The sequence below is a fragment of the Brachyhypopomus gauderio genome, chromosome 2 (assembly GCF_052324685.1).
Source record: "Brachyhypopomus gauderio isolate BG-103 chromosome 2, BGAUD_0.2, whole genome shotgun sequence".
Lineage (NCBI taxonomy): Eukaryota > Metazoa > Chordata > Actinopteri > Gymnotiformes > Hypopomidae > Brachyhypopomus > Brachyhypopomus gauderio.
In genome coordinates, this window is record NC_135212.1 from 502,223 (window position 1) to 509,122 (window position 6,900).

The following is a 6,900-nucleotide window of genomic DNA, read 5'->3' on the forward strand; positions in this document are numbered from 1 at the left end:
AATTTACAGCTGTTTATCCAGGAGAGTTTTGATGATTTTTCATGACAGCACACTCTAACTGGGGACATTTCTGAACATTCCGCCATTCATTCCCTATGGGGAAATGTCCACTTTGAGGACTTGTCCTGCGGACACCGTATGTCCAATATGTCCCAAAAGCACAAGCACACTATTCCCGTATGAGATCTGCGATCCTGCCAAATTTCAAGGTTCTAGCTAAAAAACTGTGACCTGTGAAAAGTGTCGAAATTTGATGCGGAATAATAATAATAACTAGACATGCATTTCCTGAAGGAAATACATAGTGCTTGAAAAGAGATGCAAGTCTGTGTGTGTGTGTGTGTGTGTGTGTGTGTGTGTGTGTGTGTGTGTGTGTGTGCGTGCGTGCCTGTTTGGAGTTGGTATAGGACAGAGGTAGGTAGGTGTGTGTGTGTGTGTGTGTGTGGAGTCTGCTCAATCTGCCCCTCTGCTATATCTGCCCCTCTGCTCCATCTGCCCCCTCTGCTACATCTGCTCCATCTATCTGTGTGTGTGTGTGTGTGTGTGTGAGTCTGCTCAATCTGCCCCTCTGCTATATCTGCCCCTCTGCTCCATCTGCCCCCTCTGCTACATCTGCCCCCTCTGCTCCATCTGTGTGTGTGTGTGTGTGAGTCTGCTCAATCTGCCTCTCTGCTATATCTGCCCCTCTGCTCCATCTGCCCCCTCTGCTATATCTGCCCCTCTGCTCCATCTGCCCCCTCTGCTACATCTGCCCCCTCTGCTCCATCTGTGTGTGTGTGTGTGTGTGTGTGTGAGTCTGCTCAATCTGCCTCTCTGCTCCATCTGCCCCTCTGCTATATCTGCCCCTCTGCTATATCTGCCCCATCTGCCCCTCTGCTCCATTTGCCCCTCTGTTCCATCTGCTCCTCTGCCCCATCTGCCCCTCTGCTCCATCTGCCCTTTTGCCCCATCTGCCCATCTGCTCCATCTGCCCCTTTGCCCCATCTGACCCTCTGCTCTATCTGCCCCATTTGCCCCTCACCCTCATCTGCCCCTCTGCTCCAGCTGCCCCTCTTCTCCATCTGCCCCATCTGCCCCTCTGCTCCTCTGCCCCATCTGCCCCTCTGCTCCATTTTCCCCTCTGTTCCATCTGCTCCTCTGCTCCATCTGCCCTTTTGCCCCATCTGCCCCTCTGTTCTATCTGCCCCTCTGCTCCATCAGCCAATCTGTTCCATCTGCCCCTGTGCTCCATCTGCCCCTTTGCCCCATCTGCCCCTCTGCTCCATCTGCCCCTTTGCTCCATCTGACCCTCTGCTCCATCTGCCCCATTTGCCCCTCACCCTCATCTGCCTCTCTGCTCCATCTGCCCCTTTGCCCCATCTGCTCTATCTACCCCATTTGCCCCTCACCCTCATCTGCCCCTTTGCCCCATCGGCCCTTCTGCTCCATCTGCTCTATCTGCCCCATTTGCCCCTCACCCTCATCTGCCCCTTTGCCCCATCTGCCCCCCTGCTCCATCTGCTCTATCTGCCCCATTTGCCCCTCACCCTCATCTGTCCCTCTGCTCCATCTGCTCCTCTTCTCCATCTGCCCCTCTGCTCCATCTGCCACTCTGTTCCATCTGCCCCTCTGCTCTAGCTGCCCCTCTGCTCCATCTACCCCTCTGCCCCATCAGCCCCTCTCCCTCATCTGCCCCTCTGCTCCATCTACCCCATCAGCCCCTCTGCTGCATCTGCCCCATCTGCATGTATGTATGTGTGTGTGTCTGTGTGGTGTATATGTGTGTGTCTGTGTGGTGTATATGTGTGTGTCTGTGTGGAGTGGGTATGAGAGAGATGCAGGTGTGTGCGCGTGCGTGTGTGGGGGAGGGGGAGAGACATTCAAATAATAACTGCCACTTTGCCTGCTTCTTCTGAGTGGAAAAACCTTGTTTTAGTGTGATTTGCACCCTCCGAACAAACGGTCGTAGTTCGGGACCCATTTAACTTATCGCTTCACCGAAGAGATTGTGTGTGAGAGGACCCCTTGCTGATGATTGTGATATATTTTGGTGTGGTTTGACCCAAAAATGACTGATTTATGACAAGTTAAACACACAAAAATCTCAACAAAGCTGATTCTGATTCTGACACTTTTATATGGGGGCCAATGGGGCAATTTTCTGTGTCTAGTGCCAAACAAATGCTCATACCTCTAAAACTAATTCATCAAATGATTAGATATCTCGGCGTACCAGAAAGGACAAGTTTCTCTCCCATTTAAAGTTTAAATGGAGCTTCTAGGTCAAGGTGTAAGGATTTTACAGCAGTTTATCCAAGAAAGTTTTGAGCATTTTTTATGCCATTTCACACTCTAACTTAGAGTGAGGATTTGAAATCTGAACATTCCACCATTCATTTTAATAGGGCTTTTTTTTTTTTTTTACTCAATTCTATTAAAATCTATAACTCTAATCGACTCCAAAAACGGATAGCACACCACACAGAGCCGAGACCTTCGAAACGCAGTTTGAACGGAGTCTGTACGTTAAGCGGTTCGGGCCGCATTAATCGCAGAAATTTGGAGAAGAATAATAATAATAATAAAAAGAAATATGAGGAATATCAATATAGTGCTTTTCAAGCACTATAATAATAATAATAATAATAAGAAGAAATCGGATAACAGAATGTTGGCTTTGTCAAGCCAACATAATAATAATAATAACTAGAAAGTAAAGTTTGTGAACAAACTTTAAGTTGGCTTGACAAAGCCTGTTGTAACAGCAATGTTAAGTATGTTAAATGATAATAGTTGGTCCCAGAAAAGCATAGTAGTTCAATAAGGACAGCAAATATAGTTTGTTTTATCTTAACAGCTGAAACAGATTAAAAAATCAATGGTTTCCTATGGGAGGATGGAGGGATGAAAACGAATGAATAGAAGAAAAAACTGTTTAAAACCATGTAAGACCATATTTAGTATATTTACAGTTGAGTGAGTACAGCAGTTTTAGTTGTTCTATTTATACATCTGGAGTTATAAAACCAAATGAACCATGTGGGAGGATGGAGGGATGAATGAAATGATAGAAATGGCATCGATATGAAATGCAGCGCAGTGGTAGGTATCAGCTATTGAGTCATTTCACCAAGTTTGATCACTGTATCTTTAAAATTAAGGGATTTTTAACATAAATTGATTCTTATGGGAGGATGGAGGGATGATTGAAATGATATAATCGGAGGATAGACAAATGGCATCAATATGATATTCAGTGTAGTGCTAGGGATGAGGTAGTGAGTCATGTCACCAAGTTTGATCACTGTATCTTGAAAATTAAGGATTTGATTAAATCAATGTTTATCTATGAGAGGATGGAGGGATGAATGAAGTGATAGAATGGGAGGATAGACAAATGGCTTCAATATGATATTCAGTGCAGTGCTAGGGACCAGCTACTGAGTCAGGTCACCAAGTTTGATCTCTATATCTTGAAAATTAAGGGATTTTTTAAATCAGTGGATTCTTATGGAATGATGGAGTTTGATTAAGTTATATCAGATGGAGGGATGAAAAAAGAAAGAATAGAATAAAATAAAAAGCTGTTTTAGACCATATAAGACCATATGACAACATGTTTAGCATATATATACAATTGAATTGGTACAGCAGATTTAGTTGTTCTATCTATACATCTGTGTTATATCAGTGGTTTCCAATGGGAGAATGGAGGGATGAAGGGATGAAAAAAAAATGAATAGTTGAAAATAAAAGGCTGTTTTAAACCATATGGCTTCTGTGGCTGCTTTACTTACATGCATTTCCTGGAGTATACTGTTGTGTTTGGTCTGCCTGGTGGCCTGAGTATTTCAGTTTAAACTGGATAATAAAGCCTTTTGCTCACAGCATCTGCCTCCTGATGCCTCTGTCCCCGCGTCACAATAAGACCATATAACATCATATTTATCATATTTACAGTTGAATCATTACAGCAGATTTAGTTGTTCTATCTATACATCTGATGGAGTTAAATCGGTGGTTTCCAATGGGAGGATGAAAGGATGAAAAAAGAATGAATAGAAGATAATAAAAAGCTGTTTTAGATCATATCAGTGTCACGGTGGGTCAGCCCAGACGCAACCAGAGGGCGCGCAGACACACTCCTTCCCACTCACACACGCCCACTCCGACTATGCGCACGCCCTCTCACTCCCGGACACTCCCTCACTCCCAATCACCCGAGTATTAGCACCTGGCACTAATTGGACTCGGGCACTTTAAATCCCCACAGGTAGCGCCGTACAGTGCTGCGCATTCAGCTTGTACACCTCCCCTCGCTACGGTGAGGACTTTTAATCTATGAACCTGGAATTGACACCTCTAATCATAAGATGCCATGTGTTTTCACAGAAGAGCCAAACCAAACAAAAAGGTATTCGTTTTCAATTATTGCTTTGTAGAACTGTAAAATTGTGCAATACAGTTTCTTGAGCTGTCTCAAGGAATATATATATAGACATACATGCTGTTTGAGGACCACTGTTCATTCCACTCAGAACTTTTTCACCACTGTAATTACACCTATAAGGTGGTGTCATCTGCAAACTAAAGTAATTGAACTGAGCTGCTGATGGGAGTGCAGTTATTCATGTACGGAGAAGAGAAAAGCCTTCATTAATAATTCTGATGTTAATGAATATATTATCATTGTAATTGCATTACTCTGTCACGTGTATGCTTCGTGCGTGTATATATTGACTGGGAAACTGATCGTGACGTGGAGGGAACGAAGTAACTGGTAACTACGGACAGGAAGCACATATTAATGGTGAGTTAACGCTTTTCCCCATTTTGTATATCGTTGGTCTGTAAGGTGCATTATTGATAGCTGCTTATGCTCATGTGTGTTGCCCTACTGTGCAACCTCGTCGTCAAAAGCGTTGCTATTATGAAAAGGTTCGAAGCCTTTGATCCAGACTCCTAATGTGTTTATAACTGAGCTCATTCACAGCAGACTACTATATAACGGGTAAGTTATGGCTATAGCTAGCTAGCTTTGTGGCTACTTCAACATCAAGTAAGGGAACGCTAAGTTACGGTGAAAGATGTAGTTTTACAAACATTTGTGTAAAAGCTTGATGTTGCATTGTGTTAGTCGGTGTGCACATCTTTACAACATGCAGATTTATTAAGAGTATGTTAAATTAAAGCTAGATAGCTAGTAAATCGCAGGTAGCTAAACACGTAGGCGTTAACGTAGTTGTCTACAGCAGCTGCCTGCTGTTTTGTTTAAAGTCATGGCCAGATTTGCTTTTTTTTTTTAAAGCAATATGAAATAAATATTGGCATTAGCTACTTGGTTGCTAGCTTGTGTCATTCACATTAGTTCAAATATTATGCTTTTTTTAAATGTTCTGTTCATTTTCGTGATTACATCAGGCAATGGCAGTGCTTTCCCAAATGAGGAAACTGCGAAAGAATAACTGCTCACGGAGCCAGCTAAGGGTATCGCGACTTCAGACTTGGATTCAGACAGACAGCAGGTAAAATGTTGCGCTAGAAATAACGTGTAATTTACTGCATAATTAATATAACGCCTACTTTTTCAGCATTTTTTAGTTTGGTAAGTATATGAATAACTAAAAATGTAAGTTGAAATGATTTGATAACCATAGGCTATAGCTAAACATCTTGCAGTCATATTGATGGATAACAATATTAAGGCCAACATACCATGTTGCTGCTTAAATTGGCTACAAAGAAACAGCAGTGTATACAATCCCCAACTTTCACTTGGTTTCTTTAAAGGCTTTATTCCATTTTTAGTATATTGTCACATACATGCATGATACTTTGTGTTTACTGAAGCTTAAATGTTTGAAAACATTAATTGCATAACTTTCACCTTTATGGTTGTGTAGGATGTGGAATTCCATTTGAAGCCCACAGTTCTATCAGTTGTCCAGCAGAGGTCGGTGAGGGTTATCTGCTGGCCTACATGGATGGCGTTCAGGGCAGTCTCCCGCCAAAGGGATACTTGGACTCTCTTGTATCCATCCGCAAGTGAGGGGTCCACAATGGGCACGTCCCCCTCGTGAAGCTTGACCTGTCGAGGTGCACTCACCTCAAAATAAATCAAGACAAATATTTGCACTGTAATTGCATTGTACATGTCTGCAAAAGTTTACACTGTACAAAAGTCTTGATGGGCAGCAAGAAAATTGGATGTTTATATTAAAAAATAAAAAACAATTTCAATTGAACAACAAATGGATTTAAATGTAAGTACTTATTCTAAGTAGCATTTGTGGCAGTGCAAATGTGTCATGTATCCTTCATAGAGTAAAATGTAATGATCTATTATTCCAGAAACTACCCAGCCTTATGCATTTTCCTCCCTATTTAGTCTAGATATCATTAATTAACCAAAACTTGAATATGTTCCTAATTATTCAGAGATTTTGAAATATAATCTGTTCCACCACTGGTGACTGGCAACAAGTACACACGTGTGTGCACACCTTAAGTGAACACAATGGAGTATAACTTACAGCATCCACTGTTCCCTGCAGGATGGCAAGATGGTTTTCCGGGGTCTTTTCTCCAATCTCTGCTGTCACACTTTGAGGCTCGATGACCCGGATTGCCATTTCTTCTGCCTCCATGGACACCTCAAAAATCCCGGTCCTGAAGATTTTGGTGTCTTTCGTAATTAAAAAAAGTCCTGCCTTTTTTTTTTTTTTTTTGATAATGGCATAACCCCTTAATAATATAACCCCCCCCCCCCCCCTCCATGTTGATGTGACTGGACTGGTACTCCAAATTGATGACAACTTTTAATTGCATGTTGGCCATCAGTAATGCCAAAATGCATGTAATGGTTGGATGAGGCTACAGTGACCTTGTCCGCATTGAAACTAAAACTTGTAGCATGGTCTA

The 6,900-nt window shown here is 42.5% G+C and overlaps 1 long non-coding RNA gene across 1 annotated transcript; it reads left to right on the top strand.

Moving 5' to 3' along the window:
* The first annotated feature begins 4,294 nt into the window (after nucleotides 1-4,294).
* Nucleotides 4,295-6,353, top strand: LOC143508711 (uncharacterized). Its single transcript, XR_013129427.1, has 3 exons — nucleotides 4,295-4,789; nucleotides 5,401-5,504; nucleotides 5,883-6,353. It is a non-coding gene; the product is annotated as an uncharacterized LOC143508711 (long non-coding RNA).
* The last annotated feature ends 547 nt before the right edge of the window (nucleotides 6,354-6,900 follow it).